This window comes from Limulus polyphemus, unplaced genomic scaffold (genome assembly GCF_000517525.1).
Source record: "Limulus polyphemus unplaced genomic scaffold, Limulus_polyphemus-2.1.2 Scaffold5230, whole genome shotgun sequence".
NCBI lineage: Eukaryota > Metazoa > Arthropoda > Merostomata > Xiphosura > Limulidae > Limulus > Limulus polyphemus.
The window spans coordinates 16,894-30,089 of NW_013670840.1; positions in this window are offsets into that span (position 1 = coordinate 16,894).

Here is a 13,196-nt window from a genome sequence, read left to right on the forward strand (position 1 = left end):
CGAGGGCTATCTGCGCTAGCCGTTCCTAATTTAGCAGTGTAAGACTAGAGGGAAGGCAGCTAGTCATCACCACCCTCTTAGCTACTCTTTTACCAACGAATAGTGGGATTGGTCGTCACATTATAACGCTCCCACGGCTGAAAGGGACGAGCAATGTTGGTGAGAACGGGGATTCGAACTCGCGACCAGCAGATTGCGAGTCGAGCGCCCTAACCACCTGGCCATGCCGGGCCCCATACGAGCTCACGTTGTAGTTTCTAAACACTTATTAACGAGGCTTTCAATTTCGATTTATAAACTTGCAATATAAATAATACATATAAATAAAAGGTAATATAAACAAATAAAAAATCGAAATCTTAATATGGATTGATAATTTATACTTGTTAGTTTAATTTAAACATACTCATAGTTCAGAAATACATACCAATGATAAGCAGATAGGTGCTGCAGCTCATCAGAAAGACATACCAATGATGAGCTGATAGTGCTGCAACTCATCAGAAAGACATACCAATGATAAGCAGATAGGTGCTGCAGCTCATAAGAAAGACATACCAGTTATGAGCAGATAGGTGTTACTGTTAATCAGAAAGACATACCAGTTATGAGCAGATAGGTGTTACAGTTAATCAGAAAGACATGGCAATTATGAGCAGATAGGTGCTGCTGTTAATCAGACATATCAATTATGAGCAGATAGGTGCTACAGTTAATCATAAAGATATACCAATTATGACCAGTTAACTAGCTGCATCACCTGAAATGATGTCCAACGAGTGCGTACAAAGACTAACAGGTTGCGAAGACGGAGTACCACTACTGTGTTGCATTTGTAGTTTCGTACATACATGCAAAAGCGTGAATAACGAGATATCGTTTGAAACTTGTAGAAAAAATGCTGAAATAATAATATTTGACAAACTTCTTTCCAGTCTTTTAGCGCAATTTGAGAGACTGGACGCAGTATTGTAGCTACTTTTTTTGGAAATGTAGCAGTTTTTAAGGCATTTCGTCAGCAAACACAGCGAAACACTGACTGACACTTATATTCGAATTAAAGGTATATATATATCTTTTGAAGATTTGTTTGATTAAACAGAAATGCACTTAATACTGTGCGTGACTTTTACAAAAAGTTGTTAAAAGATCGTTTCATTGTTTATTTTTATTTCTACTGTTCATTTAGTTTGCCCTGATAATACATTGTTATTTTTGAGAAGTTCAGTGAAATTTCACTAAGAATAGAAATGTTTATATCTTAAATAAAAAAAAAAACAGATTTGCATCACTGAAGTATCTTGTCTATGTAATCCAAATTGATCATCAATCCCACCATAGCCACAAGCCAGCTATGCTAAAGTATTACTAGCAGATACCAGCAAGACATTTGTGGTTAAATTAGTATCTTTATTGCAACAGCACTTCTATAAAAACAAGATTTATATGGTAATACAAAATAATTCTAATCGCAGACACTGAAGTCCACTTGTTTTAGGCCTAGCATTAGTTAAGCCTTTATTAAGTACGGCCTATATTCGATAAAGATATAAGTTAACACTGTAACTTGTGTACGTTTTTTGCTTTAGATTTTTAGTTAGGGCTATTCAGTACCATCAAAAAATAAACTTATAATGTTATTCAACGGAAATTCAAATTGATTTCCGATATGGAAATAAAATGTGAAATTCACTGTAACATTAAAGCAAGGCTATACACTCTCATATGTTTGGCCGGGTGTGAACAAGTAGTTAGCATGCCCAGACTGTGAATCCCTATATTCATGATTCACATCCCGTTGCCATGAAAACGAGCTTTGGAGCCGTAAGTATGTTATAATAGTAGTGGTCAGACAAGAGTAACTCTAGTGTTGTTGGTGGGTAATACTTAATTGGCTAGTCCCCTTACTTCTACTATATCAATTTTACGGACGGCTATGCGCAGATAGCTTTTTGCGTTGCTTTAAGAGAAAATTGTTAAAAGACTTGGCACGTACATAGGACTATATAATTTAAAGTAAGTATTTAATTGAAACCCCAGTTTTCACATACTTAGCTTTTAAAAATATGCCATAATTTAATATAATTACAAGTTTAGTAATTGAGTTCTCCGGGAGACGACGGTAAATTTACGGACTTACAACACTAAAATCCGGAGTTTGATTTTCCGCGATGGACATAGTAGATAGCCCAATGTGGCTTTGTTGTAAAACAAACAAGCAATACTTGAATCTAGTGAAGAGATTTATCTGTGATTTTATGTTGTTGTTGTTGCTGTCCCGTGAAATACAAAAACACACGATTCAGTAACACGATTCAGTAAAGAGACTTCCTTCAATTACATGTCAAGTGTAACTGTCAGATATGTTAATGACTTACAAAATAATATGACGCAAACATATATATATATATATATACATGTATATATAAAGTGATATTTGTTTACAGCCAAGAAATACTTATACTTTTTCGAAGAGATTGACATCGTTTATAAAGTTATAGTACAATGTACGTCTCTACAGAAATATAATGGACAACGTTTTCTTGATTTTATCAAAATATTGGTTAGTGTAGGATGGTGCTGACAAACAAAGCTTGTTTGTTTTGTCGAATTTGAGGCTGTCCCTAACTTAAAAATGATAGACTAGAATGAATACAGCTAGCTGGTCAAAACCACCCACCGTCAGCTCTTGGGTAACTCTTTACCGATGAAAAGTGGGATTGATTGTCACATTATAACACCTCCACTGATAAAAGGGCGAGCATAGCCGCTAGGGCAATGTTTCCCAAAGTGGGAGCCGCGGTCCCCTGAGGGCCGCCAAAAATGGGCCGAAAACAAGGATTCTGAATTAATGTTAATGCTAAATAAACAATAAGCGATAAAAAAATATGTTGAATTAATTAATAATACAGTATGTCGAAAGGAAATCTTATTGTTTTTAATATGGTACTGTTTTTCAATCACCATGCTAAAGTTACAGGTTGGGGGCCTCAAACGTTTTTATTCACATCAATGGAGCCTCAGACTAAAATAGTTTGGGAACCACTGCGCTAGGCCATTACAAACAAAACAACACTCTTGGTAACAACGAAACCCCTATTGCACATTAAACACATGAAATGAGATTACTAAAAAAATAAAACATAAATTCTAAATATTATAGACGCTTCATAGAACAAATAGACGTTTGTCCGAAACACGAATATTAACATGGGATATATTCAAACACAGTGAGTAAGTTCACGCTTTACCTGTTCAATTCCGATTTACATGCGACGACGAAATCCATATAATTGATACGTGATTGACAGCTTTATAGTGAGTAATAAGCACAAAAACAAAAATTACTGATTCATCTAAAGTTAATAGGGAGATAAAAAAGTATTTTACATAAAAATGTAATGAATATTAATATTAAAATATTGATCCATTTATTGGCCCAGGTAAACTTGAAGGCAATGCATGTGAATCTAGGTTTTTTTTTTATCACATGCAAAGTATTTGTATAGTAAATGGTCTTTTACGAGAAAATGTGGAATATACTTTTACCTGTCATCCGGTAGAAGAAATATTTATACTCACCAATAGACTGTGAATGAACAAAAATGTGTTAATTATTACTGTACTTTGAATTATGTGCTGTGAAGTAGGCCTAATAGCATACGGTGATCTGGGATTCACCCGTTGTATTAATGTGTTTTAAATTATGCACTATGAAGAAGACCTAAATGTATACGGTGATCTGGGATTCAGCCTTTTGTTGCTATGATTTGAACTACCTTCTTTGACGGAAGTCTAAATGTATACGGTGGTCCGTTTCGTTACTGTGTTTTGAATTGGTTTTTGTGAAAGAGGCCTAAGTGTTTACGATATTCTGGGATTCATCCGTTTCATCGATGCGCTTTGAACTATGCGCTATGAAGGAAGCCTAAGTGTATACGACAAAGTGGGATTTATCCTTTTCATTATTGTACTTTAAACTAAAAGTTAAAAAGAAAGCCTAATTGGTACCGTGATCTGAGATTCATCCGTTCCATTACGTACTTTGAATTTTGCGCTCTGAAAAAGGCTTAATAGTATACGAGTTTCGGAAATCCATACCTTAGTGTATTTAAGGATTATTTGTTATTCAATAACATTTCACGTTTTACTTAATCCCCAGCAAGAGTTAAGTCGCATGATTAGATACTAACAGATATATTACAACTAATTTTCTACCTGCTAACACAAATCAGGCACATCCTACCTTATGGAAAGCTGTTCCCAACAAATAAACTCCGCCATCTCTTACAGCTACATGTAATATTCGAAATTTTGAAGTGTAGACAGGCACGTGCTGTGTTTCTAACTTACATAAATAGCAGCTAATGATGAGTGTGCCTCCAGGTGCACGTTCTTTGTTGCAGGTATAGATTATAAGTCTGTTCAGAATGGCAGGATGCAGTAGCCTTTATTGATCTCTCCAACCAACCAAGACCCAAGCATCTTCAATGCTGGTTGCCATGGTTACGAAACAAGCTCCGTTTATGGTTTCGTTACCAGTTTTTGATCTAATAGAGACATCTGCCAATCGTCGAACGACAGCTGTTACCACGTGTTCTTCATTTCATCTACTGCATGGCTGTTGTCTAGTAGAAAAGGGAGACGAAGAATGATTAAAATGAATGATGGGAATAGAGAACGTTACAGATGCATGAAATGACTCCCATCTTGCAGTATCAGCCAGAAGATTATTTTTCAAAGTGTAAACATTTCTTATGACGAACATGTTTTTTTTTCAAAAGTTGGTTATCACACTTTCTATAGCGTGCAAGCAAATAGTTTATAATATTTATTTCTTGCTACAAAAGTATCATAGGCAGCTGGATATTTAGAATAACTGCTGGACAGTTCAGAGGAGCATTTTAAATTCGATTTGTACATAATTAGAAAACAATGAAATAATTTATTTATTCCTGTAGACTCCAAAAATCAGTTTTATTGGATAAATTATTTTCAAATAGTTGATTTATGAAATAAATCTACAAAATCAAACTACGAAACACAATTTAAACTAAACTATACGTGAATAACTACGTTAAACGACACTTGTTTAATTTTAAGTAAAACAATACTTATTGTAATCACAATTTTTTGAATAATTTTGCAAACATGTAAGTACTGTAGTCTCTTTGCAAAGCACATTAATTTCCAAAATCTGTTTACAAGGCATATGAATATTAAAGTCTGTTTATAAAGCATTAAGCATGCTTATAAATTTGGAGTATTTTCCCAGCATACCTTATGAATCGTGACTTTAGTACTTTTTATTGTCCATATTTAGTTCTAATGAAGTTTGCAGAAGTTGTTGAATTGGTAACTTAAATGTAATTCTGATTTTGAAAGTTTTTGTTGAAACATGCTGTAGCATGTTTATAAAATTATTTTTTATTAATTTCGAATTTGGTTAGACTTTCCGTACTTCTCGCTTTTAAACTGTTATTTTATGTACGATCATTGACCACCATATTGATCATTGATTAGGCTTCGTACATGATTTTGAGTTGAATCATCTTTCACCTCCCGTTTACATTCCACAAGATGCCTGAATGTGCATTATATTAACTTCTGATCATAGCAAGCTACATACTAAGGTTATATATTCGCTTACTAATAAAACGTGTTTAGATTATATATTCGCTTACTAATAAAACGTGTTTAGATCATATATTCGCTCACTAATAAAACAGAAGAGCCGCTTAAACAGGCAAGCTAGTCTTCTTGATTGTTCAATTACGGCCGCGTGGCTTGCAGTTGGTTTCAAGATATTGAGAGTGGATTTGGCAGCTCCTAATGTTAATCAAAAGGATTGATACCCTGTAGTTGTGGTGACGAATGAGAATAACAATGAAATCAAGTATTACATGGCTATTATTACCATAATGTAGTGAATTCTTTCTAAAATATATATTATATAGGTTCTTGATGCTAATACAGAAGTATGATCATTTATACTCGCGTTAACAAATTCTCTAATAGAATAACAGCATCAGGAGAAGAGTATATTCATATTAAAATTGGTATGTTAACACTAAACGCAAACAGGATCGACCTTTAGGTTGGGCAATGTGTGCTCCTGTACAGGGCACCTACTCCAAGGGGCGCGAAAATCAGCATTGCATAAGCAGTTCTTTTTTATTTCACAGGAGGTAGGGGTGCCGAATATGAAGTTTGCACAGGCCACAATTTTGCTTAGGGCCGGCTCTGGTCCCACATGTTTTCTTAATTAGTTTTAGTTTTAGTATAATTGAGTATATAGTTAGGGCCCGCATGGTTCTTTAACATTGGCTGTACTGAAAGCTTCTTATAACAGCTATATTGTTATGAATTAAAAGACATAAAATTAAGAAAATAGGGTTAGGGTATAAATGATAAGATGTATGGTTGAGAACTTTGTTACTTCTGATCTCCTCTTGTATTATCAGATAAAAGAAACTGATAATGTGAAACTGTCTGCAATGAGGTATAGGATAAACTGCAATTTACATAGAATATTGATAATTTCTAGATTAAAAACTAGAGGCTGATTGTAACTACTGAAACCAGTAAGCTTATGTACACAATAAACAACAACACAGGATTTGAAATAATAATGCTTTCAAATAACTTCTTAATTAACAATGAGAGCATTAAGGTTTTGAGCTTTGGGCATATTCTGCAAACGTTAATAAATCAGTTTCTAAAGTTTGGTCACCATTTAAAATATATCCGCGTATTTAAAGGTACAGTGCCGGATTGAACATTCAATGCTACTTCAATCCGGGAAATAGCTATTATATTCTTGGTACTCTACTAAAGACGCTTATTATAGTCATTACTGTTATGCATAATTAGATGAGCTTATTGCCTGTAGCTTTTTCAATCCTTTACTGCAATGTATAACAAACACGATCATTCATATAGCAAGATTAACTCAAATATTGATCGTACTAGGTTTAACTATAACAATGTTTACTGACATAAGTTCAAAAGGTTTCAGTTTTATTTTATACGAAAGTTTTAAAGTAGTGCTCTTATTAAGTTTGGTGTAACAGTTTTCATTGACATAATTTCTAAATTTCACAAAGTTTCAGTTTTATTTTATTCAGAAATTTAAAATCTGATTGTCACTCCACACCTTTTACACTATTTTTAAGGTTCATAAGGCTTCAGTTTGCTTTACACCAAAGTCCATAATTTGTATACGATTTTCAAACAAATCAAACGCATCTCATATAATATTGGAAAAATTCACAAACTGAAGCAAAATAAGCGTATATGTTTGTTTTTGTTTTTTTTAGCCGCGGCATAAAGGCTCATAGAATGGCTCTGAGTTTTTTGTTGTTTTTTTAAATTAAAAACTTTTAGATCATAGCTCAGTCACCTCTTGACCGATTTGAGATCTAATTACAGCCTTGGACTCAGGATGTCAATTCCTTTCGATTGATTTATTTGAGCACCTCCAAGATCTCGTAGATTAACTTACTCTAATCCTACCTAAAAGAATTTCAAGTGCCGCGACTATTGAGAATTCTCTCTTGTTACATGGTGGATAAGTAAAGCAGAAAATATTGTTATTAATACTCATACTAATAACAAGTCTGCAGTGAGGACTCATTATTTGGTTTGTATTTGTGTTTAAACGCAAATCTACATAATAGGCTATATGTACTGTGTGCACCACGGGTATCGAATCTTGATATTTTAACGTATAAGCCCTCAAGCTTACCCATGAGCCACTGGGGATATTATTCTCTGGAGAAAATAACCTGATTTAAGATCGATTTTTTAAACAAGCTTTTTCTTATTGTAAAGTATCAGAAATAAAAGTATCTTATGAAGATACAACGAAAAAGTATATATAATCTTAGTTATTACGTTATAAAGAAAAACAAGTTTAAACTCAGAAATTAATCTTTCGGAACGAAGAACTTTATCGTTTAACAATGAGGTATAATATATTTCATGCTACACAAAATACTCCCAAATTTACGATGTCGATTTTCGCAGAAATACATTCGTGTAAAAACTTCTACCAGAAGAACTAAGAATTCTAAAATAATAATTTCAATTTATAATAAATGTGTTAATTATTGGTAATAGGCAAATTACAAAAAGCTTCTATGATCAGCCTTCCCTAGCGGTGTTTTCGGTCCTTAACCCAAGAACACCTGACGAGGTTGGGCCTACTTAACGATATTGCCAATCATCCAAGCAGAATTGTTACGTGTGAAGTTTCGTGTACCACGCTTTCACTTTTGGCCAATGTTATTAATAGTTAAGAAATTTAATGCTATATATCAATATAGGTAATCCTACAAATAACTGAAATACATATCGAGTTATTTAAATTTAATACCGTAAATCACTATATATTACAGAAACTAGTTCCAGCTAGATGTCCACAGAACAATAGCACAGTCTGTCTGAATGTACAACCGCTTGTGTATAAGGTTTAGTTCTACCCTTCTCAATCCACCATAGCGTCTGAGGGTGATCTTACTAAATAAAATGCCCCCCCCCCCAGTAGCACAGCGCACGTCTGTGGACTTACAACGCAAGAAACCTGGTTTCGATACCTGTAGTGGGCAGAGTACAGATAGCCCATTGTGTAGCTTTGTGCTTAACTTCAAAACAAAGAAACAAACAAACAATACTAAATAAAATCTGCCCATTGGCCAATCTTTTAACTGGGAACTTGTAAAAGGAACACAATAAAGGCAATCAGTTCTCAAGAGCGGAAGGATGATTTATGAAAGGTTAGCATAGAATTTGAGAAAGTTACAGATAATAGATATAGTTTTAAACCTGTACGATGTGATAAATCCTTCGACTTTTGTTGGAGTATGTATGATATGGTCAGGATAAAGAAAGATATTTATATCCTATAACGATTATGTAAATTATTGGATATATACAGAATCAACGACCACACCGTGGTAAACGATTGACCCCCAGCATAACGTATTCAGTCACTAATTGAACTGAAAAATTATGTCTGTATAGAATAGTTTAGAATTAAAGATGTATTTATAAACTGCAAGCTGTTTGTTTGGTTTTTGTTAAGCACAAAACTATAGTTATCTGTGCTGTGCCCAAAACGGGTATCGAAACCCGAACTTTAGTGTTATTAGCCTTCAGACTTTTTCCCGAGTCACTGTGGAGGCACTCCGAGCAAAGGCCGAACTATTAAATATGAACTGACGACCGTTTAGAAATATATTGTAACAACTGTAGAGAAAGTAAGGCTCTCTCAGTGATTACTGGGTGATATAGATGACATATTTATCTTTGATAAAGTCCCACAGATTTTAATGCGAGGCATTTACAACATTTAATAACCCATCTTTTGGTAAGTTATTCTCAACTTGTCAATCAATGGAAATAAACAATAACTACCAATTATTAATCGTATATTTATGGTCTCTGAAAAATTCTCGTTCATGATAAAACGCTAAGATTACACATTTTTCTGGAAACTAAATTTGAAAAGATTAAAGAAATTTTAAAATTTTCTTTCCAAGCATCAACCTGTACTGGATTTATACCAGTGCTTGAGCTTCGTTCTCCTTTCCAATTATTGTGAATAGACGATTGGATCACAGCTGTTAAAGAAGTTTAAATCTTTAAGTCGCTAATTGGGTAGAAATAATAATGAATATTCACAGTGAGCATGCTAATAGAACTCCTTTAGGAAAGCTGTTTATAAAGTATAAAGAATTCCTTCCGGAGCGCTGTTTATAAGGTATAAAGAACTCCTTCAGGAGAGCTGTTTATAAGGTATAAAGAGCTCCTTCAGGAGCGCTATTTATAAGGTATAAAGAAATCCTTCAGGAGCGCTGTTTATATGGTATAAAGAACTCCTTCAAGAGAGCTATTTATAAGGTATAAAGAACTCCTTCAGGAGAGCTGTTTATAAGGTATAAAGAGCTTCTTCAGGAGCGCTGTTTATAAGGTATAAAGAACTCCTTCAAGAGCGCTGTTTATAAGGTATAAAGAACTCCTTCAGGAGCGCTGTTTATAAGGTATAAAAACTCCTTTTGGAACGCTGTTTAAAAGGTATAAAAACTCCTTTAGGAGAGATGTTTATAAGATATAAATAACCCTTTCAATGATCTAGAAATAGACCTGTGCTCCTTTAAGAAATGCTCCCTTAGGATATATGTGGGAATAAATACTTAGCAAGATTCAAGACTATCGGGGATATATTTAAAGCAATAGGGGGGGGGGGGCTGCTTGGACTTGTGGGATAGTTTTTAGCTTAAGGGTGATTTATTAAGGGCTTCACATAAGAAAGCTAAGTTAATGGGATGTTTTGGGAAGCTCTAAAGATATTTATTAAAGATTGATTAAACTAAACTTGAGTAGCAGTGGAGGAAATTGGGAGTAAACGAATGATTTGGTTAGGATAGCTAGGGAGAGAAATGCGATGTAGGACAGAATTCGATTTTTTAAAATATATTGTTTTTAGATAGTTATATTCCTAAAAGAAAAAAAATAATTTGTAATATTAAACCTAATTGTCTTACTAGCGACATAAAAGAGAAACTCGGGGATAAATGTCATAAAGTTATGAAGTTTAAGTTGAAAGATAAATCTAAAACTCATAATAACTATAAGACGCTAGGGATGTTGTCACAAAAGAAATCAAAAAATATAAACAAAACACGAGAAACAGTTGGCTAAAAATTTTAAAACTAGTAAAAAAATATTTTTAAGTATATTAGAAATAAGTAAAACGTTAAAAATTGGAATTAGGTCCTTAAATGGTGTTGATGTCATGGCCTTTGTTGAGACTATGAAATAGTTGAGATTTGAAACGTTTTATTCTCTTCTTCTTCTACAATAGAAGATATGAAAAATATTTGGAATTGGTCCAAATCATATAAATATTAATCCTTTGGTAGTAAATAGAATGATTAAGAGATTAAAAATAGATAAAACCCTAGGACCAGACAGGATTTCTCCAGGGTTTTCAAAGGATGTCAAATACCAAATATTTGAGCCTCTCTTTTTTTTATTTTGGGTAGGTCAATAGACAGAGAGCAGATGCATCACAATTGGGGATTTGCTAATGTTACTCTTATCTTTAAATGGAGTGATAAGAGTTGTCCTGAAAATTATAGGTCAGTTAGACTTACTTCTGTAGTTATAAAAAATTTAAAGCTAATGAAAGAAACTTTACAAAAATCGTTTAGTGAAATGTGAAAGTCAACATGGATTCACAAAATAAAAATCTTGCCTTATTAATCTGTTATCTTCTTAACGAGGGTGCTACTTGTTATCTGTTTGCTTATTATTAAGCACAAAGATACTCAAAGGGCTATCTGTGCTCTGTCCACCACGGGTATCGAAACCCGGTTTTTAGCAGTATAAGTCCGCAGACATACCACTGTGCCACTGGGGGGCGGGGGGAACTTGTTATCTGAACGATAGAAAGGGTGTGTACTTCTTGTATATAGATGTTTTTTTAAAGCTTTTGATAAAGCGATAAAGAAAAGAGTATCTAAAAATCAATTCAATATGGCTTTGGGAAAGAAAAGTTAATTGGATGATATAGTGATTGGATAGAAAAAAAGCAAAATGTTGAGGGCCCTGGTTATTACGGAGTGCCTTAGGGGTCAGTATTTACGCCTTTACTTTTTCTTATTTGTATTAGTAATTTTGAAAGGTGTAGAATTAGTAAGTTAGTAAAGTTTGCTTGCTAATTACTTTAAACTATATTTCTAGCTGTACTGAGGATGCTGTAGCATTACAGAATGCCTTAGTTCAGTTGGTTAGTTGTACAAATGTTTGGTTCATTCTAAGTAATGCATTTGAGTTATCATTCGTCGGTTTAATATGGATGGGTACCCATTCAATGGCATGACTGAAAAAAAGAATCTTGGTTTAGTGGTGGAAAAGCCACTCAAGTCATCGAAACATTGCTCTGTTGCTAGTAGTAAAGCTAATACAATTTAAAGTAATTTCATCGAATTATTGATTACAAGACGAAAGAGATAATTACTTCTGCATACAAATCACTATTAAGCCTACCTTGGAATATTACACGAAGTTTTTGTTTCCTTATCTATGAAAGGATATTGATTTATTGGAAAGGGATCGGAGAAGGATGATTCCAGGGATGAAAGAATTGTCTTACATTGATAGGTTAAGCCATTCTATTTTCTCGTGAGAAAAGTAGGGTAAGTGGTAAGTTTACTGAAATTTACAAGATTGTCCAAGGGATCAATAGAATAAATGTCTATGATTTATTTAAGCTATAGTCTGAAAATAACTGGTTGAGAAAACACAAGTTTTATTATCTGGGAAACATAAGCTCGGCTCCAGTGAAAACAATTTTATTTGTTAACAGTCTTATTGGCTTATGGAATGAGTTGTTATTGCACATCGTTAAGACCAGCATTTTATAGAAGTTTAAGAGGGGAATTGATGATTTCCTAAAAATCAAGAAACGGATTTAAAATTTTTATTTTTCCCAAGTATGGGTACAAGGACAGTCTTGAAAGCCCAAGTAGTCCTTTGTTGTCCGTACATTCTGTTATTGTTGTGGAATAAGTGCCAAAAACTTGTAAAAGTTCTGATTATGAACTTCTGACATTGTGGGTGAAGAGAATGATTATGAGATCCTTGAAAAAGAGTTCCTACATTATTTGGTACTTGTCAGAAATATGCTGACTATTTTTTAACGATACTATTATAAGCATCCAACAGAAGACCGTATAGGCCATGTAATCGTTATAGAAAAAGTGCAGAAGTTATCCATTTGTAACTATTACTGAGTTTCTGGCTCAAAATATCTTAGACGTTAAAGAAAACGTTGATAGATTGGTTAATACTTCCGACTATGTGTTTTTAGAAGAAGTGGTATATTAGCTCATAGACTGTAGAACAAACGCTGAGAACTTTGGCTTCGGTTGTTGTTCGTCGTGTGAGTTTTGTAATACACTTTAACTATTGAGCTTAATCACAAGTCATAAGAGCGATATTTGAGGTTCATGCGTGTTGCTCTTGAAAAAACTTTATTGTCAGTTTTAATCATTACCCAATATTGCATGACTCTTCAATTTCCGATTTATCAAAATTTCTGAAGAATGGTGAGGTCATGTCCTTGACCATATATCTTTGGCCCCCCAGTGGCACAGCGGTATGTCTGCGGACTTACAACGCTAGAATCC